The sequence below is a fragment of the Plecotus auritus genome (assembly GCF_963455305.1).
Source record: "Plecotus auritus genome assembly, chromosome: 1".
NCBI classification, from domain to species: Eukaryota; Metazoa; Chordata; class Mammalia; order Chiroptera; family Vespertilionidae; genus Plecotus; species Plecotus auritus.
The window spans coordinates 100,542,314-100,565,776 of record NC_137770.1 but is presented as its reverse complement, the minus strand read 5'-3'; the positions used below and the strand labels follow the sequence as shown (position 1 = coordinate 100,565,776).

The window sequence follows — 23,463 nt, the reverse complement described above, 5'->3', positions numbered from 1 at the left end:
TTCAAGAAGCCAATTGTTTTCTGTTACTTTTTCTTGGCTAGGATTGCTATAGCTTTTATATAATTTCTTATAAGTATGTGTGTGTGTTTTTCATAAACAGATATTTAAATTTACATACAGAGACACATAACACGATTTTCCACCTCCATTCTCCCCACATCAAAAGTAATAAAATCTAAACTTTTTATTTGGGTAAGAGACCGCCAGCTGTTTTAAAAATACTTCAGCAGTTAAATGCCATTTTCAACTAGTAGGGGGAAAAAATAGCTGTGGGAAAGAAGAGACCATTGGGACTGGAATTCATTAACACATTGGGCAATCATTTTCCTTTATTTAGAAGGCTGCCCTAACTCCTCCCAGTATAAAGACTATGCCCAAATATGGACCAAGTGCTCACTGTCTCCTCTTTGCCTCTGAGCATCAGCTAGATTTCCTCTCTTTTTTATCTTTGACATCCATCTGTTTCCTTTTACCTCTAATAAAACACCAGTCATATTACTACTTCATATTGGTATGGAACTCTGAGACTTACCAATGAGACATTTATTTATCACAGTAAACTAATACATATATAGCGCTTCCCATGTCCTAAGCACTATTTGAGGAGTTTTATATATATTCCCTCATTAAACAATAGATTATATCATCTATACCTCACAATAATCCTATAGGGTTTATTTTGTTGTTTAAATTCTTCTTCTGTTCCTAATAAACCCCAATTTTGTTAAAGCTTCACCCTTTTCCACATGGCCATTACTTCAGGAGGGGCTAACCTAAGAGGTGGGTCCTTATTGATCCTTATTAAAAGGAAGATGCAGTTGTAAAGGTAAAAGCTTGTTTCACTTTAATGCTTCAAGTTTTATTTTGATAGCCTTGAAGAGATTTGGAGGTTTGCTGATTGTTATGTATTTTTCTTAAATACAAAGCAAATTACTAAAGCTGATGTTTGCCAAGCTAATCAAGTAGGCCCACCAGGTACAGGCATGTGACACACTTCTGGCCAGTAATATGCAAAAGAAAGTCAGTTGGTTGTGGGGAGGGGCAATTTGTTCGTGACAATACTGTTTTTGTTGTTCTTAATAAAAGCCACAGAGAAAGAGAGAGTATCTCCCTCTTTTGGATCTAGATGGGTCTGGAGTTGATGCCTGGAACTGCTGCAGCCTTCTTGTAACCATGAGGGAATATAGCCTCAGGACAGAGGCACCACAGAGAGCCCCGACAGTCAACCAGAGGGGACCCAGAGCCCTGACTCTGTGTCTGGAACTGTTGGAGCTTTTGCTTTCTTACTTCATGTGATAATACATTTCTCAAATGTTTTAAATTAGCTGAGTCCAGATTGTTCACTTACTTGCAGCCAAACGCATTCCTAATGATATAATTAACTCTACAGATAAAGAAAGGAAGAGGCTAAGAGGGCAAGTGACTTACCTACAATCAGGTTTAGTAAATGTCCTAACCACATGTGCACATTAGGGTCTAAAGCTTATACATAAAACTGAAAAGAAGTGCTAAGAGAAGGAATTCCAAACACCAACATTTTATAGTACATTATATGCTCATATACTTTTATAATCACACACACACAGTCACATCACAACTAATCTTGAAATAACAGTTAGCAAATCATCAACTAGAGCTCAATATACAGTATATTTTTATTCCTACTCCCAAAGATAGTTAGATTTTGATTTTGTTTGTGTGTGAGAGATTATAGGTATAAGTCACTGAAAGTGCCATAAGCCCTTAGAAAGGCAAATAGATGATCATTTTTTATTAAGCTCTAATGGTTTTGGCATTAACAGTTCATCTTTGTAAAATCAAGTGATTAGCCATGATAGTCAAAGTATCTAAATATAGCAGTAGTCTGTTAACTTAATGTTTCCTTTCTCGTGCAATCACAAGTCATTAACTTGTGGACAGCAGCATTGTGGGGATTTCAGCTATAAGGAGGAATCCAGAGATGTCTCCCTCCCCCGCCACCCCAAAGAGAAGGCTTCATTACTCTACACAAGCTGTAAAATGAAACATGAAGGTACACCCCACCTAAGTGGGACTCTAAATATAATTCACTTTGGATGAGAAATTGTTGAGTTCTATGAAAGCAAAGAGTTCATTTTTAGTGACCACACATCAGTAAGTCTCCAGTATAGAAAGGAAATTTTCTATCCAAGCATCTTATTTATATGTCCTCTTTGCCAACCTTTCCCCAGATGTTCCTAAAGCGATGTCTCAATATATCCGTCATGGTCTATGGACAGGAAACATCTGGAAGTGGAAACATCTGCAAATGGGTTTTAATGAATTCAGAGCCCATAGCATCAGCTCGTGGAGGCTGAGTTTCTTCTAAGAGGCAATATCTGTTGGGAGAAATCTCCCCCCTGTCATCTAGTTTCTGTGTAGTGGATTCTTCATTAAAGGTATGCCTCTGGTTTCTCCAGGGCCCCTCAGTCACCCCACCCTGGGAACAGGGAGTGAATCCAGACTGGTGGATGAGGAACAGGAACTACATGCTTTGCTCAGTCCCACCCTCTCTCCTTGTCCTCCTGAGAGCTCTGGGCCCAGTCTTCTCATCAAAGCTAAAAATGTTAGAGTGTCAGGGCCCAAGGACATGGGCTCTGGTTTTCCAGGACCACCTGTGCCAATGCTCTGAGTCCAACAAGTTGAGTGACTTAGCAAAGATGAGGCAGGATGTGGATCCACCTCTCTCCACCACCCCACAACTTGGAAGTTCTGCGCTGTAAAGGCTACGTTAGTGCCCTACACAACTTATTGACTTTGATGCCATTTAGTAAAGAGACTAATTTACTGGAAGCCCAAACTTTAATTGTTCTGAGCTTTGGAGGCTTCTGCCAGGCAGAGAAGATAATTATATTGATTCCTTTGTTATTTTAATGACCTATTTTTCATTCTTAAGCACTATGTCTCTACCCAAATTTGAAACTCTTAAAAGTTCTTTAACAGTCGCTCCACAAACTAATAAACTAAGCAATTATAAAGCACTTTGCAAAGTCAGACAATTCATTAAACCCTTGTACTTCTCAACTTCTCAGTGTCTACAGTTTAAATAGGGAATGTCTACTAAGCAGTGTAGTGTCAAGGCTAATTACTTCAACACATAAATCTACCAAGTTCTCTCGTTTTGAAGGAAAGAAGAGTCCTTGCCCGGCTCAGTGGTTGAGCAAAGAAGTCACAGTTCAATTCCCAGTCAGGGCACATGCTCAATTTGCAGGCTGGAATCCCCGGAGAGGGCATGCAAGAGGCAGCCAGTCAATGATTCTATCTTCCTCTCCCTTTCTCTTTGAAATCAATAAAAACATATTAGAAGAAGGAGAAGGAGAAGGAAGCGGAGGAGCAGGAGCAGGAGGAGCAGGAGAAGGAGAAGAACAGTCCCTGAATGTTACCATGTGGAATCAGACTCCAAGCCATCTGCTGACTTCAGATGCCTGCCACCCTCCTTGTCCCTGGGGCCTGGTAGACTATTTTTACATCATGGAGTAAAACTCTAAGTTGCTGAAATGGGCAGGAAAGGGACCATTGTTGTCAACTGAACCAATGCCTGGGCAGAAAACACAGAGGCCGGTATCTTTTCTAAAATGAACCAGGACATCTTCTTGCCTTAACTGGTTCTGCACAGCGGACACAACTCACATCCCAGGGACCTCAGATCCCTCCCTCAGAGCACAACTTCTCGCTGTGTGATTGTAGGTAGGGATGTGGAAAAGTGGGACAGAGCTCCCTGGGGTCCTCAATGACTTCTTCCTTCCCAAATCCAGTGTCCTTTCTGCACCTTGAATTTCAGCTTTTGGCACTGCTGCCCTCTCCCTCCTGGCTGTCTCTGCACATGGGTCCCACCACCCTCCAGTCTCCTGCTCTCCCACCATTTCCCATGGCTCCCTCTCTGCAGAGTCTTGTCCCTCCTCCCACCCCCTGCAGTCAAACCCCTGAGGCTGGTTCTCTCCTGCCTCCTCCAAGGACTCATTCCCACTCACAGCTGCAACCATCACCTCCCAGGCTGGAAGTGTTATCTCCCCACTTCTCACCCCCACTATCTGCAGTACAGCAATCTTCACTATCAAACTGTCATCTCACACCATCCACAAACCCATCCACACTCATGGTTCCTCCCCAAAGCCTTGAATGCAACCCCTCTCCCCAACTTCACTTGTGATGTTGTTTTGCTTTTGTTGTTTTATTTTTGTCATAGTGCTTACAGCCAAGTACGCTTAGACTCTAAGAATACATAGTGTACTTGGGCTTCATTTATACCTAACCCCCAATTTCTAAAGCTGGCCAGAGGCAAGTCCCCCTAAACTCTGCTATAGGTACAGGCCACACAGTCAGCTTCTGCCTTGTTTTTCTGATGGACCTGACTCCCTACCCTAAGCCATGTCCCATTCTAAGCTGGAGCTCTGATACCTTCCTAGTTCTTGCCATGTCCCAGAGCTACTTAGACCCAAGTCACATTCCAGACTCTTTTAAAATGAGGAATCCCATAAATCAGCTTGACTTGGAGTGAACAGGGCAGCAGGGGTATAGGCTGGTATAACAGCAAGAGCCCCAACGGGGATGTAGACAAGCCTGGGTTCAAATCTCTCCACACCAACTCACTGACTGAGTGACTAGGAAGGCTTCTCCAAGCCTGGTTCCTTGTCTGTAAAATGGGGACATCACCACCTGGCTTTTGGAGTTCCGAGGAATAAGGGAGATCATAAGAACAATGGGCTGTGATTTACTGAACTACCATTTAGAGAGCCCTTATTCTGTGCCAGGTGCTCTGCTGGGGGCCAGGAGGAGACAGAGAGAGCAAAGCCCTCTCTTAAAGACATGAGGTCTCTTGCTAATAAACAGTCTAAAGAATCGTCAGGGAAAAGAGAACAGATGAGATCTGCCCTTAGGGAAGCAAGAGACAGAATATCATAACACAGTGCAAGCCCTGCCCCAGCCCTGAGTCCTGGTATGGAGCCCATTACAGCAGTCCAACAACCCACAGGGTGAGCTGCATGGCTGAAGAGAGGATGCTCCATAGAGACCAACCAAGGACTCTCCCGAGACCATTCCTGAGCAATTTCTGAGCAACAGGAAAGGACAGGGAAGCAAGGAGCCGCACACGGCCTGGCCTCTTTCCTGAGTCCTGAAGGAGTGTCTTTGGGGAATGCCACCGACTCTTGCCTGTCTGCACCAGCAATGTCTGTGCAGGAAAAGGTAAGGGGAGCCAACTGTGCTCTTGCAATATGGAAGTCTCCAGAAAGGTCAAAGGCAGCAATTATTTGGTGGGTTTCTGGTACCACCAAAAAGCTGTTGCTGCCTCCATCTCAATGAGAAGGTATATCCCTCTCACGCACTGCACCTTACCCAACTTCTACTGTACAGGCACAGCTTGGAGATGTTGTGGGTTCAGTTCCAGACCACTGCAATAAAGCAGATATTGCAATAAAGGGAGTTGTAATCTTTTTGCTGGTGGAGGATTGTGCCTTCGATCTGTAAAAATACAGTATCTGCAAAGCACAATAAATCGAGATATTTCTGGTCTTTGGGCTTCCAGGTAAACCTGACTCAGGTCTCATATCCCCAAAATCTCTTGCACATGACCCCAACTTTTCCCCAAGTAGTATGAGGGCACCAGGCCAGACATTAGGGGACTTGAGTTATTTTTCTTTAGCTGCTAACAACCTCTGTGACCTTGAGTGGGTCATACCTCCACATTCTCATCTGTTGTGACATCTGTGGGTATAAAGGTCAAAAGCGAAGAGAAATGAAAGCACCCTGAGAACTAGGCAGCATTCCAGAAAGGTCAAATATGGTCAACAGCAGGGTCAATAGCCCTCCAATACTGGGAAATAAGGGGCAGTGGACAGAGTGTCCCAAATCTGAAGTCACCTAAGCCACCAAAATGAAATATATTGATAGGAAAGGCCTGCTGGGTATAGTGAAAAAAATCTCATCCCATGCAGAAATCAGGGCAAGGTTTCCAAACTTCCTGTCTGGAGTTTCCATTTGTGAGACGGGCTGTTTTCTGGAGCTGGCCAAGCCGGTTGGCGGTTGGCGTGTTCCACAAGGGGCATCATCAACAGAGCACAAGGATAGGACAGTTGAGCAAAGGCCAGAGGTTTATTTCCATTGTTGCCAAATGACTGTCCCACTGGCAGGGACTGGCCACATTCCTCTCGTCCTGTTTTCCTCTCCAAGTGTGTTTTTACAGTATCTCCATTGGCTGAGAGGATGGAGCTGACTGATGGTGGATTTGTTATATTTCAGCGATTTCAACTATTCAGAATTGGGAAATCTTGTATGTGGCCATTTTATTCATCTAACCTCCACCTCATAACATCCTTCAGATGGCACAAAAGAGGGAAAGGGAGGGGACAGGGCCTTAGGGGCCAGCTGGAACAAGTGCTACTGGAAGCCAAGGGTGTGGAGCAGGATGGTGAATTCCATATGAGCCATAGAGGAGCCTCAAGCTAAGGTCAGAGTCAGGAATACTCAAGTTGTGTGTACCTTCCAGGCCACCAGGACACCCACATATTTCTGGGGAAAAGGAAGGGCAAATGAGATGGTCAGAGTCAAGAGGCCTAGTTTTTCCTAGTTGTAGGATCTCCACCCTAAATCCCATAAAAGGAATTGGCAGAGTGCTTTATGAGAGCTCTCCCTGCTGTCCCAGAGAAACCCCATGCACACCTGACCCAAGGCTCCGCTCATCTCTCCTTTGCCCCGAAGGCCCAACCCTCAAGGTCAGACGAGGACATTCTTTTGCCAGCTCCTGCAATGGTAGGGACCAACCTCATGGAGAGCAAGACCTGATTGCTGCCAGGCACATAGGAAGAAAAGTGGGCTGGCTCAGTAGGTCAGAACAGAGGTGGGCAGGTGGGAGATGAGGACAGGATGAACATAGCTTCCACATGACAGTCCCAACAAAACCCTACTCTCCCTGAAAACATTTTGGAACCCAAATCAAAGGTACGGGATGGAAGGAAAGGATAGAGTTGTAGGGGGAGAAGAAGGTAGAAGAAAGAATAATCATAGTAATAACAGTACAGCCAGTTTTTGAGCCTTTACTATCAGTACTTTAAGCCGTTAACATGAGTTAATACATTCAACCCTCCCAACAACCTTATAAAGTAGGTTCTATTATTACCTCATTTTTTAGATGAGGAAACTGATCCCACAGCCAGTATTGAAAAATGTTCCCAGGGCCTCCAAGACACAGCTGTCACTCTGAGTGACCAAGAAGAAAGGCCAGCATGTCTGGGAAATGCCATTCCGTGTGACAAAATGGGAGCCTAGCAACCTGCTGTTGAGAGCGTTTGTCAGAGTATCAAGAAAGAAGACAACTTGGCCCTGAGGGTATGGGCACCCTGTGGTGCTGGCCCACCAGCAGAGGCAACCACCTCCCTGAGCAGCAAGGTAGGTGTCCATCATCCTAGATCACTGTCTAATTGGAGGGCTTTCTGTGAGCCTCTGGGCCTTCAGCCTCTTGGATGGCTCTTACTACATAGCACATGGCACAACCAGATCCTCAAATCCCATCCAGGGATGAAGGTTTGATGATCAGCTTTGCATCTCCTTAGCACTTCACTACACCTACAGCACAACACCCCCCAGTAACATGTCTCCCCAAACTGATAATTGACAGTTACCATTTTTTGAACACTTACTATGTGTCAGAGACTTGTAATACCTGGTGTTTTATATACATTGTTTCATAAAATCCTCAACCCTTCCAGGTAAGTATTGTCACACCTTCCTTGTATGTCCCATGACAAATGAAGAGTCTGAGACTCCCCTGTTAAGGGATTCCCAGTGGTCAAACAGCTGGTAAGGTCAAGTCTATGCCTGATTCTGCCCTAGCCATTTGTGGGCTTCTCTGATGGGTCCCATTCTAAGGTTTAAATTGTTTTAGGTGCTATGGGCTTTGATCCCACCATTCACACCCTCTTCCCAGGCCCCTGACCCAGCAGGAAGCAGAGGCCAATCCCCTCATAAATGTCTTCCACGCAGGGTCTTCCAGTCTTCTGCCCATATCACCTCAGAGGGCTCAGTGAGGAAGGTGCTTGCTGCCCCCCACCCTCCCCCGCACCTATCCCTAACACGCATGCTCATTCCAGGCCTCCCCACACCCACCAATCGAAACAACCAAGGTTCATTTTGCACCTAGTTCTGAACAGACAAGAACCTTCCCATGTTCTGCTCAGCCCCAACTCCACCTACTGGGCAATAGTTGAGCCTTATAAAGGAGTAAGAACATGATGGGTTTCAGCAACCTTTGAAGAGAAAGGCTTAAAGAGAAAACAAATCCACCAAATCAGTTCACCCCTGGTTGTTTTTCAACTAGAGGAAAGATGGGCAAATCAATACTGAGCCCCTCCTCCAATGATCCCGGACCCACAAACCTCCCTTCCTGATGGCCAGGCCTGCAGCAGAGTGCTCAGAACAGGCAGGTGCCCACCTGCCAGGAATTGTGTGGGCAGGTCCTGCTAACAGTCTTCTTAACAGCACACACTGGTAAGAAGGGGTGCCCCCTGGCAGTTGACAGAAGAAATGGACATCGTGCATTTAGCCAGAAATTCTTACAGGAAGGCCTCAAAGCATTTCATTCTTATCATCTTTTAATCATGTGACAAGGGTGATATAGTTAACCCAATCCAAATTTCCAGGTGCAAAATTTAATTTCCCCAGGTTCCAATGCGTTGAAATGAGACCACCTAGATGGGGAGGAGGAGATGTGACCCAGGGGCGGGACTTGGGCCTTGCCCAGTGACTCAGTGGTCCACAGAAATGACCGTGTCTCTGTTGTACCCGGGCAGTAAGCACCGCAAGCAAAGCACATGGCGGAAGGGACCTGGAGATCCTCTTGGCTGCAGCGACGTGGATATGGAATGCTTTTTGTCCAGAAACAAAAGAAGAAATCGGAAGTGACGTCACAATCAAAACAAGCTGGGACTTGAGTGCCTGTGGTGCATTGGTGACCCCAAATGGAAAGGATCCCGCTCACTGTTGGCTATGGAAGGTGGTCGCGAGGCCCTGCGCTCCCACCGGGTGGGCCTTTGCCTTCTGTCTCGTGACTGCCCACTGCGGATATTTCTTAATATCCAAACTCCAAGAATACACTGGGTCCTACTGTTATAAAACCAAGGGGAAATTGTGGAGAATGTTTACATTACTGGAACTACAGTTGAAAGCATGCTACATCAGCAAATCTGGATATTGGAGCCCAGGTGATAGTGGAAGAGTGTTCCAACAGTTATAGTCCAACCTGCATTAAAATAGAACATCAGCTGGAGTCAAATGCAGAAGCATCAGATCAGGGTGTTGCCATGGAATGAAATTCATATTGCCTCGCCGATTTGATATGAGCATGTGTTCTCGATCTGTGAAGTCCTTATGAAAAGGATAGTGAAAATATTCAAGAGCAAGTAAACTCTGACCTGGAGGTGGCATCCGTCCTATTTAAAGCTGAATGCAATATGCATACATCTCCTCTGGGAATCCAAGTATGGCATGTCTACACTCCCTCTACAACAAAGCACTTCTCACACATAAAACAGTCAATTGCTCTAACCCAGTGGCCAGCAAACTGCGGCTCACGAGCTGCAGTTTGCTGCTCTGTTGACTAATAAGTTTGCTAACCACTGCTCTAACCAATAGACACAGAGGAAATGAGGTCACAACCACACCTCTGTTAGCAAATTCTTTATCTGTCCGCCAGTTGGCTGCTCAGTGAGAGATGCTCTACCTGCTACTTGTATGGAATAAGAAAATGATATCAACCACACGGATGAAGACAGATTTACTCCTCTGACGTGGGCTGGAGTACACAGGCAAATAGCTGTGGTAGAGCTTCTACTTCAGAAGGGGAAAAGGTCAAGAGACTACACTGTCCCTGGCCTGTACTAACGGCTACATAGCTATTGTCAAAGTGCTGCTTGATTGTGTCATTGATGTAAATGAATACTTTTGGAGGCTCACCTTTGCTTTGTGCTGTACATGGAAATCATGTAAAATGCGTAAAAATGCTTTTAGAAAATGGAGCTGAACCAACAATTGAAACCAACACTGTATATAATTCTATGGATTTAGCTGTAGTCCTGAGCTATGGAAGTGTCCAACAGGTTACTGAGTCACATTTATGGAAGCTGTTCAAAACACCAAGGAGTAGACAGTCTTCAGAAAGTGTTGTCTGCCCTTTCATTTACTTTTTGGCCCTTATAAACAATAGTTTTGTTTGCTTATAAGTTTTTAACTCAGGTGCAATATTTACTGATTTTTAGTTAAGTTTTAATAAATATTCCTCTGAGTAATTCATTGGTTTATAATAAAATTAATGTTGATGCTTTTTTGTAAATGTGTTTTATAGCATATTTAAAATGATAAATAAATGTTTTGTGGTATGTAAATGTTTATGGGACAGATAGTTATCTGTCTTTGTATCGAGTGCTAAAATTTAACATTTTCAGGAATTATTCTACTCTATTCATCTTCACTCTTGTATTAATTTACTGACTTTATATAGAGTTTGCTATAAATCCATAGAAAAAATTATTATTGAATTAAAAATGCACAGTATGTTTACAAAATTTTATAAATAAATAAAGTACATTTTCAGTTTAAAAAAAAATAAAGAGATGTACACCTGGAAGCCCAAATTTCTTGATCTGAAAGACTACCCCCGACACACCATTCTGAGATGGCAATTTAATGGCTGCAAATGCAAAATGCATTTGGGACCTTACCAAATTATAGAGGTCCCATTCACCAGCTGGCCACTCCTTACTCTGTGCCAAGCTCTTTGCATGAATATATCTTTAAATCTCAAAATAATCCTGTGAAATACCCCAGTTTTATACAAAAAAAGTGGAGGCTCAGAGGGGCTGAATGACTTGCTGACTGTCACAGAATTCGTTTGGAGGAGTACTAGGATTCAACTGCAGGGTCGGCTCCGATTCAATGGTATCCACCCCTTTTAAGTGTCCACAAGAAGGTAAGCAGTGCCTTCTACATTTCTCCTCAGCATCCATAAATGCCTATTGATACCAGAGTCCATAAAGCTTTTCAAGGGAAGAGAGCAAATCCACGCTCCATGGAGTTAGTGGCTGAGTGCAGTGCTGACAATGAAAGCACCTGACACTAATTTCGGAGATAGGTCTCCCCATAAGCATAAAATCCCAGCCCTGAGAGACACATATTTGCAACATGAATTGGCTAGAGGGAAAAGCAATGACCTTCACTGGAGGGTTTCAGCTAATTAGTAATTTTTCCTAACACAAAATCCAAGCCTTCAGAGGGCCTTTCCAATAAGGCTGTGTAAGCAGTTTTCAAACACTAGGAAAGACTTATTGCTGACTTCTTTAGCCATAGTAATATTCCATCTTAGACAAACACATATTAAGTTCCTATTGATTGTGAAAAAGAATTGGATTTTTGATGCCTTTTCATTAGTAGCTTATGATGACCTAATTAGGGACAGATAAGTACTCATGAAACACAGCTGGAGTAAATGTGAGTATAGCCTTCCTTAGGACAACATGACAGAGGAAGAGACTGGCCTGGGCTTGTGCATGGATGGAATATGAGTGCTGTCAACTATATAGCTTCAGTGATTCGATGCATCATCCAGAAAAGAAAAGCTATTTTCTTGAATGGTCTGTTGCGCTCACATTTTTTTTACTTAAGGGATCAAACAAAAGCTTTAAAATGCAAATATTTATGGAGTGGTCATAAGTAATGCCACTGCCACTCTTTACCACTTTAACTTGAATTATTTCTTGGGATCAGCTTCAACTGTCTAGCAGTCTTGGGGTTGGTTACACGGCACAGGTCAGGAAAAGAAATGTGTGAAGCCTGGAGAATGAGACCCTGAGAAAGAGTCAGGCAGGAGGCATCAGGCAGGTGGGCAACCTGGGGTCTGCTGGGAGAACCCAGAGAGGAAAACAAGACAGAAAGATAGACCGACAGCACAGAGACCACTCTGGGCTCCAAACACAGCTACAACCATTTCCCAGAAAACAGAAATCAACTTCTCTCCAGCCACAGAATAAGAAAATGGAAAAGGATCCTCTTCTCAGATCAAATAAAAAAAATAACAAAGAAAGAGATGCCATCTGACACTGGGCAAGACTGCCCTTCCCTTCCCTTTTATGTCAGCATGCACCTATAAGTATGTATGTATCAGTCCACTTCCTCTGACTTTCAGTATGACAGTTTTGCTTTACTACAAAGCTATAACAAAGGATTGGACACTTTTGGAACCCTATGCTGGTTTCTACTAACATTTTAAAATAGTCTTATCATTGAAATTATGATTATTTAGGATGTCCACAGAGAAAGCTCAGATGGTGACAGATGTTCTGCTTCCAAGACAGAAAGGAGATAATGATCATCTTTTCATATTTAAAACCACAGTTTGATGGCCAGAGACCTTACACACCCCTGTGTCCCTCTGCAAGGACAACATATTCAGCCTCCACGTCCACCTGGGGACAATGAAACACTGAGAACGAATTTAATGAAGAAAGCAATCACAGACTTCGGGAACAAAAGTGAGAACTTCTATTTTCTAGCTGGCAAGATTGTCAGATTGCTTTATTTAATTTCCTTTTAATACTGGAGCACGTCTCCATAGTAACTCCAAGAACCGGGGAGCCTCATGAGGCCAGGTGGAGGCTGGAGGACTCTCCTCTTTGGGATCATAGAAGACCTCTGATGGAGGACCAGACTTCATTTTGACTTCCTCCCTCACCATCTCAGTGTTTACGAACTGAAGTGCTCTAGAAAGGCTTTGGGATTGAACATTATTATGCAAGAAAATGAACAAAATTAAGGAAGAAAAAAGGATACTCAGTGAAGTCTCTTCAACAAACCAGGGTGAGAACTTTCTCCTGCTGACTTCTGACTTTTGGGCCCAGGAGCTATACTGGATGATATATAGGAGGCTATCTGCAGAACTTGAGTACCAATTATTTACAAAGCTCTGAGTTTGATTACCTTCAAAGTTCCATGCCATAAGGAACCTACTGTAATCCATTTTGCTGATGGAGAAACTGAGTTGTGGTGAGATCATGTAATTATCAAAATGAAATTATTAAAAATGAGAATTGACTAGCATGGATCAAATCTACAGCTATGGTCATATATTACAATGTGAGTGAACCTTGAAGACTTCATGCTAAGTGAAATACAGAAGTCGCAGGAGGACAAACACTACATGATTCCACTTATATGGGGTCTCTAAAGTAGTCAAACTCATAGAATCAAAAAGTAGCATGGTGGTTGACAGGGACTGGGAAGGGACAGGATGGGGAGTTTCTACTGAATGGGTCAAGAGTTTCAGTCATACAAAATGAAAAAGTTCTGGAGATCCGCTGTATAACTGCATATAGTAAACAACACTGTACTATACAATTAAAAAATTGTGAAGAGGGTAGATTTCATGTTATACCTTTTTACCGCAATAAGAAAATATCTATAGCTGTGAGTAGCTTAACAGTTGTGTCTGCTCCTTCCTAGTGCTGCTGCAAAGAAGAGTTTGAAGACTTTTCACTTATACTACAAAAGAAAATGTCTACAGCCATAGATCTAGTGAGAAGAGATGACAAACATGGCCAAAGACATGAAGAGACATTTCACTGGAAAGGCAATACAGATGGTAACCATGCTCCAATGAATGGGAGGACATGATTGTAAATCATATATCTGATAAGGGTCTAGTGTCCAAGATATGTAAGGAACTCATGTCCCTTTGCAAAGCTAGGACAGTCAACGCATTCAGCCTCCATGTCCATATGGGGGCAATGAAAACACTGAGAAAGAATAAAAAGAAACACAATTAGCCCTGGCCGGTGTGGCTCAGTTGGTTGGGTGTTGTCCCATGTACCAAAAGGTTGCTGGTTTGATTTGCAGTCAGGGCACATACCCAAGTTGTGGTCTTGACACCTTGTAGGAGGCATGCAGGAGTCAGCCAATCCATGTCTCTCATATCGATGTTTCTCTCTCTCCCTCCCCCTTCCTCTCTCTCTAAAAATCAATTTTAAAAAAATGCAAAAAAATACTGGGCAAAGGACTTGAAGAGACGTGAAGATATACAAACAACTAGTAAGCACATGAGAAGGTGCTCAACATTACCAGTCATTAGGTAAATGCAAATCAAAACCACAATGAGATACTACTTCATTCCCACTAGGTGCTTGATTCAGTAAGACAGAAAATAACTAATGGTGGCCAAGATGTGAAGGGAAATGATGCAGCTGCTTTGAAAAACAGTTTGGCAATTTCTCAAAAGGCTAAACGTAGAGTTACCATATGATCCAGCAATTCTACTCCTAGGTATATACCAAAGAGAGATGAAAATATATATCCACATAAAAACTTACACATAAATATTCACAGCAGCATCCTATATAATAAAGAGGTAATATGCAAATTGACCATCACTTCAACACACAAGATGGCCACCCCCATGTGGTCAAAGATGGCCGCCCCCATGTGGACACAAATGGCTGCCACAAGATGGTCAGCAGGGGAGGGCAGTTGTGGGCAATCAGGCCAGCAGGGGAGGGCAGTTGGGGGAGACCAGGCTGGCAAGGGAGGGCAGTTAGGGGTGACCAGGCCAGCAGGGGAGGGCAGTTAGGGGTGACCAGGCTGGCAAGGGAGGGCAGTTAGGGGTGACCAGGCCTGCAGAGGAAGGCAGTTGGAGGCAACCAGGCTGGCAGGGGAGGGCAGTTAGGGGCAATCAGGCCAGTAGGGGAGCAGTTAGGTGTCAATCAGACTGGCATGGGAGTGGTTGGGGCAATCAGGCAGGCAGGCAGGCGAGCAGTTGGAAGCCAGCAGTCCTGGATTGGGAGAGGGATGTCCGACTGCTGGTTGATTGGGCCTAAACGGGCAGTTGGACATCCCTCGAGGGGTCCCAGATTGGAAAGGGTGCAGGCTGGGCTGAGGGACACACACACACACACACACACACACACACACACACACCCGTGTACAAATTCCATGCACCGTGCACCGTGCCTCTAGTTATTCATAATAGGCAAAAGTGAAAACAACCTGGTGTCCATCAACTAATGAATGGATAAGCAAAATGTGGTACACCTATATAATGGAATATTACAACAGGGATGAACCTTGAAAACATTATATTAGGTGAAAGTAGCCAGACACAAAAGGCCACATATTATTAGATTTCATTTATATAAAATGTCCAACATTGGCAAATCACTAGAGACAGAAGGTGAGTGGCTGCCAGGGGCTGGGAAGAGGGCAGAATTGGGAGTGACTGGTAACGGGTTCTGGGTGTCATTTTAGAGGGATGAAAATGCCTTGGAAATAAATGATGATGGTTGCACATGTCAGTGAACAAAGTGTACTTAACTGTACACTTTAAAAGTGTGAGTCTTACAGTATGTGAATTATATCTCAATGAAAAAAAAGATTTAAAATCATGGTGAGATAGTATTACACACCTATCAGAATGGCTAAAAAAGGTGATAATACCAAGTGCTGGCAACAGTGCAAAAAACTGGATCATACATTGTTGGTGGAAATATAAATGATCCGGTCACTTTAGAAAATAGTTTGGATGTTTCTTTAAAATGAAAAATTGATTTACTATATGACTTAATAATGACAACCTTGCACATTTTACTACAGAGAAATGAAAACTTAAGTCCACACAAAAACCTATACACGAATGTTCAAAGTAGCTCATTCATAATAGCTAGTAACTAGAAACTAACAGTAAATGTTCTTCAGTGAGTGATTTAACAAAGGATGGTACACCTATAATGAGAACTATTACTCAGCAAACAGAAGTAAGACAACAACCTGGATTAACCTCAGGGAAGTTTGCTGAATGAAGAAGACAATCTCAAAATGCTACTTACTATAAGGTCCTACTTATATAACCATTGAAATAAAATTCTAGAGAGAGAACAGATTAGTGGCCACCAAGGTTTAAGAATGGGTGAGGAAGAAGGTGTTGTGATAAAGGGGTAGCATGAGAGACCCTGGGGTGATAGGACAGTCTATATCTTGGTTGAGGTGGTACTTACAGAAAGCTACACATGTGACAAACTTATCTAGAGTTTTACACACACACACACACACACACACACAGAGAGAGAGAGAGAGAGAGAGAGAGAGAGAGAGAAGTGCATGTATAACTGGTGACACCTGAATTAGCTCTGTGGACTTTACCAATGTCATCACTTGGTTTTGCTGTTGTACTATAGTTATATGAGATGTTCACCATAGGGGAGAATGAGGGAAGGGTACCAAAAACCTCTCTCGATTTCTTTGCAGCTGTTAGTGAATCTATATTTATTCTAAAATAAAGTCTTTTTTACAGTAACTATATAGTAAATCATTAGTCAATGTTTAAGAATAATTACTGTGTTTCAATAAAATTCATAGTTGATGGCAAAGTAGAAAAGAAATGACAGCCAGCACAGCCAGCCACAAACCATCCCCTCTATGTGTAGGAGGGAGTTCTCCTCTTACTGTGAATGCCCATACTCAAAAACAAGGCAAGAACATCCAGTGTGGACCACACATGTATCCTCATTGGCCCTCTATTTCCCTGCATGTAGCTCAACTATCATCTCTGGATCTTCATTCTTGCTCTTCTCTGTCTGAATTCATCATCTTCTCTTCCCTCCACCTATCCTAATCCTTCCCACTTCATGAGGCCCAGAAGCAGTATCCATCTTCCCATGTAGGTTAATTGTATCCCTCCAACTACATACTGGTGTTCAGACACCAGGTACCCTTCTACTGTATTCTCTGTAATACATGACACAGTGCTAAGAATGTAGGGGGTACTCGAAAATCCTTGTTGATGGAATAAAAGCCTGTCTGCCTGGAGGTCTTTTATTCTTACTCTCACGAAGGAGAGTGGGTACATGTGAAGACATATGAGCCATGACAAATGTTTCACACATAACCAGTACTTTGTACTTTCAAATCTCATTTCCATTATTTTCATGGCAGTGCTGTGAACGAGGCATAGTAGATATAATTAGACCGCTTTTACAGGTCAGGCAACTGAGTTCAGAATGGTTCAGTGATTTCCAAAGTCACAGTTGATACTGATTCAGGTTTAGAACCCAAGACTCATTCTAAAGCCCTACCAAGTTGCAAATTGCCACATTAAAACTTTATTTTTAAGAAGGTTAATTATGAAGATTCAAATCTTCACAAAGGAAGTGTAACATTTTGCAGCACAAGATGTGGTATTTAGCCAACACCTTGGAAGTGGCTGAAGCCCTGTAGGAAGAGGACAGAGAATAAATGTCTTAAAAGACATCTGATCAAGGACAAATTGGAAGAACACAGGAAAATGTCCACTTCCAAAATATAGCCTAAATCCAGGCATTTCTCCCAGCACCACTGCTATCTATCCCCTCACTCAAGCCTCTAGTCCTCAGATCATATCACAGCATTCATTGGCTTCCCAAAGTACAAAGATCTAAACTTCTTATCCTTGCTTAGAAAGTTCTAAATGGTATGGCTCCTGCTCACCTCTCCAAATTCATCTTGTTCCATTCTTCCTCCATCAACAATGCTCACACATACTTTTCCATCCCTCAAGTGTGCCAGGCATCTCTGTCTTGGCCAGTAGCATTGGCTTTCTCTTCTACCTGGAATGCTTTTCTGCCTGACCTTTGTTTAGCTGGCCATGTGTCATTCAAATTTCAGTGTGTTCTCACCTCAACCAAAGTAGTTACCAGTTCCTATCATATTACTTTCTTTTAATTCTTTGCCAAACACCTATCGCTATCTGACATTTGTCTCATTGACTGATGTATTGACTGTCTCTCCCTCATCCCACTGCAATGTAAGTTCTAGGAGGAAAGGGAGAGGTTTACTTTTGTTCTCTTTTGTATTCCCAATGCCTAACACATAGTAGGTGTTCAATAAATATGTGTAGAGGAAGGCAGGAAGGAAGAAAAAGACCACCACCCTACCTACTTCACAGCTCTGGCTCTATCTAGCCAAATGAATGGCCTAGTAATGACAACCTGAGAGTAGAGTAATAGCCTTCACCTAAGAAGTAAATGAATTGCATGATCATAAAAACCTTAAAAGCACTGTGGAAACAGTATAGTTATAGGTCATCTTACAAGTTCTAGATCAAGCCCCCTCTCTTCTCTGAGATCTTCCTGGAATACTCAAGGCCTCTCTACTCCCTCCCTGCTCTGATTTCCTAAAGCTTTATTGCCCACACTACCCATGTGATATGTAATAATCCCCTTAGTTTCATTGGTATGAGTGCCTACTATGTGAGGGAACCCTGCTAGGTCTTGAGACTATAACGATGAATAAGGAGTTTATATATAATTTACACACTGGTTCCAGGCCATAGATAATAAAACAATATTTGGATAATTCATTACTTGACTGTATTTGTGATAAGTGCCACAAAGAAAAGAAAGTGTGTGCTAACAACATAATTGGAGGACAAAACCAGACCAGCTGGATAAAGGAAGGAAAGCAGGTAGGAAGTGGGTCAGGGAAATAACAGTTACTCTGTAAGCAGAAAGTCTCTCCAGTGTAAAAGGCAGAAGACCAATGAGCCAAAAATAGAATGGACTTACAGTCAGGAGACCATGTCTCACTTCCAGCCCTGTCACTGTCTACCCACATTCCATTTCACTTATCAGGCCTCAGTTGACTTAATTGTGATTATTAATAACAGAAATAATTAAAGTGTTTGTGGAACCCTCAGAAAAATAAAGTATTAATTTTCCAGAGATAAAATCATTTAATTTCAACAAACAAAACATTTATTGAGCATGTTTTACGTGTTTAACACAAAGATCCATAAAGGTGAATCGATTTGCCCAAGATTAATATTAGTTAGTAGGGACAGTCCAGATTAGAATCCAGATTCTCCTGAATCACAGCACTGGATTCTTTCCAAAGGTATCCACAGCCCTCTACAATCTGGTCCAACTCTAACTAGGCAATTTCCCACTGTTCTCAATGCTAGAAACCCAATGGCTGAAATCATTCCAATCAATGTTTATTCCATGTCTTCTGAAATTCTGGGCCCCATTATGAGGTCACACACACCCCTTTCATAGCTCAGATTGTGAAATGGTCCCTAACTTTGAGTGTTTGTCTCAAGTACCACCTCTTCTTGTACCATTCTCCTATTACCAAGTTCGTCTACAGCAGTGGTTCTTGGAAGTCTGCAATTTCTGGGGGATCCTGAGATCCTTTCAGGGGGTTCATGAGATCAAAACTATTTTCGGAATAATACTAAGATGTCTTTTTTACTGTGTTGACATTTGCACTATTGGTGCAAAAGCAAAGGTGAGTAAAACTGCTGGCACATAGAGCGAGTCAAGGCAGTGACAACAAATTATACTAATAGTCATTATATTCTTCAGTGCCTTGTGTGGGGAAAAAAAAGAAAAAGCCAGTTTAAGAATGTCCTTGATGAAACGGTAAAAATCATTTATTAAATACTGACCCTTGAGTAAACATGTTTTTAACACTCTGTTCAAAGGAATCAGAAGCACACATAAAGCACCCCAGCTGCTTTTCAAAGTACAATGGTTGTCAAGGGAAAGCACTGTGTGGCTGAGTTCTGAGCTGAACTAGTGGCTTTCTCCATGAAACACTATTTTTACTGGAAAGAATAAACAACAGACAAACTAGAATTATTCAGATTTGAGTATTTATAGACATTTTCTTGAAAATGGACAAAGTAAGCTTGTCACTTCAAAGAAAATAACTACCAGTATTTGTTACCAATGATAAAAGTCAAGTTTTTAAGTAAACATTAGAATTTTAGAAAATTTGACACTGTGTGCTTGACATTTTCCCAATTCTAAAAGACTTTCTTGATGACATCGATGAAATATTAATGAATAGGACTATTAACATTTTTTAAATACCATTTTAGAGCAGTTTTAGGTTTATAGCAAAATTGAGCAGAAGGTACAGATTAATCCTAATAAAAGGGCAATATGCAAATTAACCATCACTCCATCGCAAAGATGGCGGAGCCCATAGCCACAAGATGGTGGCACTCAGTCCTCTCAGCCCTGCCGGAGTCCCCCAGTCCTGGGAAGGTGGCTGCTGAGAGCGGGCAGCGTGAGAGCAGCCTGGTGGAATGCTTGCTTCGTCGCTATGGCAACGAGGCAAGCATTCCACCCTGGTTGCGGAGGGCCTTTGGGCAGTGGGCATGGAGCAGCCGGAGGGGTGGGGGGAATGCTTGCATCATCACTCCAGCAATGAGGCAATCATTCTGCGCCTGGCTGTGGATGGGCCTCTGGCCAGGCCAGGCACGGAGGGCCTCTGGCTGGGGAGGGCTGTTGGAGGCCATGAGGCTGTCTGGGGATGGCTGTTGGGGACCATGTGGCTGGCAGGGGAGGGCAATTGGGGGTGATCAGGCCAGTGGGGGGGGGCACTTGGGGGTGAGCAGGCCGGCAGGCAGAGTGGTTAGGGGCGGTCGGGCAGGCAGGCAGGTGAGCGGTTAGGAGCCAGTGGTCCTGGATTGCTAGAAGGATGTCCAACTGCCAGTTTAGGCCCAATCCCACAGGGACATCCCCCGGCAGTCGGACATCCCCTGAGGGGTCCCAGATTGGAGAGGGTGCAGGCCGAGCTGAGGGACACCACCTCCCCTCCCCCCCGTGCACAAATTTCATGCACCGGGCCACTAGTATCATATAAATTAAAAGCCTTAATATATGCAAAATCTGTATAACTGAATTTTCTAAATGGTAAATTCATCATGTTACGAAATCATGCATGGGGGAAAAAATCCAACATGCAAGACAGACTGATGGATTTTCATATAGGAATACAAAAAGATCATTGATAAAATTTCAGATTCTGCAGTGAAACTAACTTCTAAGAAAATACCACTTTTTGGAGTTTTGATGTGTCAAAGAAGAATACAGGTGCTAAAATATCTGTTAAACTGAAGTTACGTTCCTCCATCCCTAAGAGCTCTATGTTCTTGAACAAATAGCTTGGTGAATAGACTGTCTCAGCAAACTTCCAGGGACATTTTAAATCAAATACTTCTAGGGCAGCATGGAAGATCTCGATAAACCAAGTTCTGACTGTTTCATCCAAACCTCACTTTAAAAACTACAGATCACCTTTCCCATTCCTATTTGCTTTTGATAATCAGAAATGATTATCGTTCTTTCCTTCCCTGCAGTATATTCTACCCAAGTTTGACCAAATGTTCTTAATGGGCCTAGTCAAAAAGAAACATCAACTTCCAGTGCCAGTCAAGATGTAATAAGCTGGAAGCCTATGACTTGTACTGATTACAGTTAAAATTCTCTGCACATTTGTAATACCAAAAGCAACTACCTGTAGACTCTGAAAACTAAATAACTAAAGGCAATAGGACCTGAACAAATGAGGATGAATCATGGAATTACACAGCAAAATCTCCAGGAAAAATCCCCTATCCAGAAGACCCAGCAAGAGGGCCCCAATGTACTGGAGAGTATGGAGAAAGTCCCTGGTTTTCTCTCACTCAGCCTTGCCCTAGGCCAACCCCAGGTCTGCACTGCCGTAGTGGCACAGGCCAGAAGAAACAGATAACCTGAATACTGCTGTCTATTAAAGAAATTGAATTATTTGTAGATGCCATGATCCCTTATGTATAAAACCCTAAATGCCTCCCCCAAAAAAAAAACAACACAACATTAGAACTAATAAACAAATCCAGTTAGTTATAGGATACAAAATCAATATGCAAAGATCAATTGCATTTCTTTATACCCACAATGACCTATCTGAAAAGAAATCAAGAAAACAATCCCATTTGTGATAGCATCAAGTGAATAAAATACTTAGGAATAAATTTAACCAAGAAAATAAAAAGATCTGTGTACTAAAAACTTTAAATCATTGATTAGAGCCTGGCCAGTGTGACTCGGTGGTTGAGTGGCGATCTATGAACCAGGAGGTCACGGTTCGATTCCAGGTCAGGGAACATGCCTGGGTTGTGGGCTCGATCCCCAGTGGGGGGCATGCAGGAGGCAGCTGATCAATGATTCTCTCTCATCTTTGATGTTTCTGTCTCTCTCCCTCTCCCTTTCTCTCTGAAATCAATAAAAAAATATTAAAAAAAAACATTGATGAGAGAAATTTTAGAAGACAAAAATAAATGAAAACATACCCCAGGTTTATGGATTGGAAAAATTAATATTGTTAATATAGGAACATTTTAGCAATATTAATTTTGGATTCTAGATTACTAAAATCCAAAGCAATCTAGAGTCAATACAATCCCTATCAAAATCCCAATGGCATTTTTCACAGAAATTTAAAAAAATAATTCTAAGTTTCATATGGAATACAAAAAAAAAACAAAAAAACCTAAATAACTAAAGCAATATTGAGAAAGAAGAACAGAGTTGGAGGCATCATGCTTCCTAATTTCAAACTACATTACAAAGCTACAGTAATCAAAACACTAGGGTATTGGCATAAAAACAGACAGACAGGTCAATGGAACAGAATTGAGTAGCTAGAATTAAATGCATGCATAGGTGGCCAGTTAATTTACAACAAAGAAGGCAAGAATATACAATGGGGAAGAAACAGTCTCTTCAACAAATGGTGGGGAAACTGAATGACCACATGCAAAAGAATGAAGCAGGACCACTGTTTACACCATTCACAACAAATCAACTCAAAATGGATTATATACTTGAATGTAAGACCTGAAACCATAAAACTCCTAGAAAAAAATCTAGAGGGGGAGAAACCAAGATGGCGGCATAGGTAAGCACCTAAACTGCTGCCTTGCACAACAATTTCAAAACTACAACTAAAAGAAAGAACGGACACCATCCAGAACCACAGGGAAGCTGGCTGAGTGAAAATTCTACAACTAGAAGGAAAGAGAAAAGCTCACAGAGAATTGGAGGTACGGCAAAGGGTCTTTGTGCGCGCAGAGGGAAGGGCGGCTGAGAGCCTGGCTGACTTTCTCTGGCGGAAGGGGGAAGGAAGCCCCCGACCGCACTGAACCCCAGTTCTGACTGCACTGAACCCCAGTTCCGGGCGAGCCCCTGGGGACCCACGCTCTTACGGGGGGAGTCTGGACTCTCGGGCGGAGACTCGGGAGCCGGGGAAGGCAGAGGACTGAAAGCGCGCACGCGCCAATGCGCACAAAGGCTGCGGAGGTTGCCACAGGCTTTCCCTAGTGGAAGGGAGTCAGAGGCTCCTGACTACACTGAGCCCCAGTTCTGACTGCAGTGAACCCCAGTTCCAGGCAAGCCCCTGGGGACCCACGCTCTTGTGGGGGGAGTCTGGACTCTCGGGTGGAGACTCGGGAGCCGGGGAAGGCGGAGGACTGAAAGCGCGCGCGTGCCAGTGCGCACAAAGGCTGTGGAGGTTGCCACAGGATTTCCCTAGTGGAAGGGAGTCAGAGGCTCCTGACGGCACTGAGCCCCAGTTCTGACTGCAGTGAACCCCAGTTCCAGGCGAGCCCCTGGG

The 23,463-nt window shown here is 43.1% G+C and overlaps 1 protein-coding gene and 1 pseudogene across 2 annotated transcripts in view; one reads left to right on the top strand and one right to left on the bottom strand.

The window, feature by feature from the left end:
* The window catches only part of LOC308254307 (ankyrin repeat family A protein 2-like), an 88,239-nt pseudogene extending 78,010 nt beyond the window's left edge, over positions 1–10,229 (top strand). The window contains exons 3-4 of the transcript in view: positions 9,177–9,559; positions 9,643–10,229. The product of the transcript in view is annotated as an ankyrin repeat family A protein 2-like (transcript). The remainder of the gene's footprint in view (positions 1–9,176; positions 9,560–9,642) is intronic.
* Positions 1–23,463, bottom strand: part of CCDC3 (coiled-coil domain containing 3) — a 128,998-nt gene that overhangs the window by 82,156 nt on the left and 23,379 nt on the right. The window lies entirely within an intron of this gene.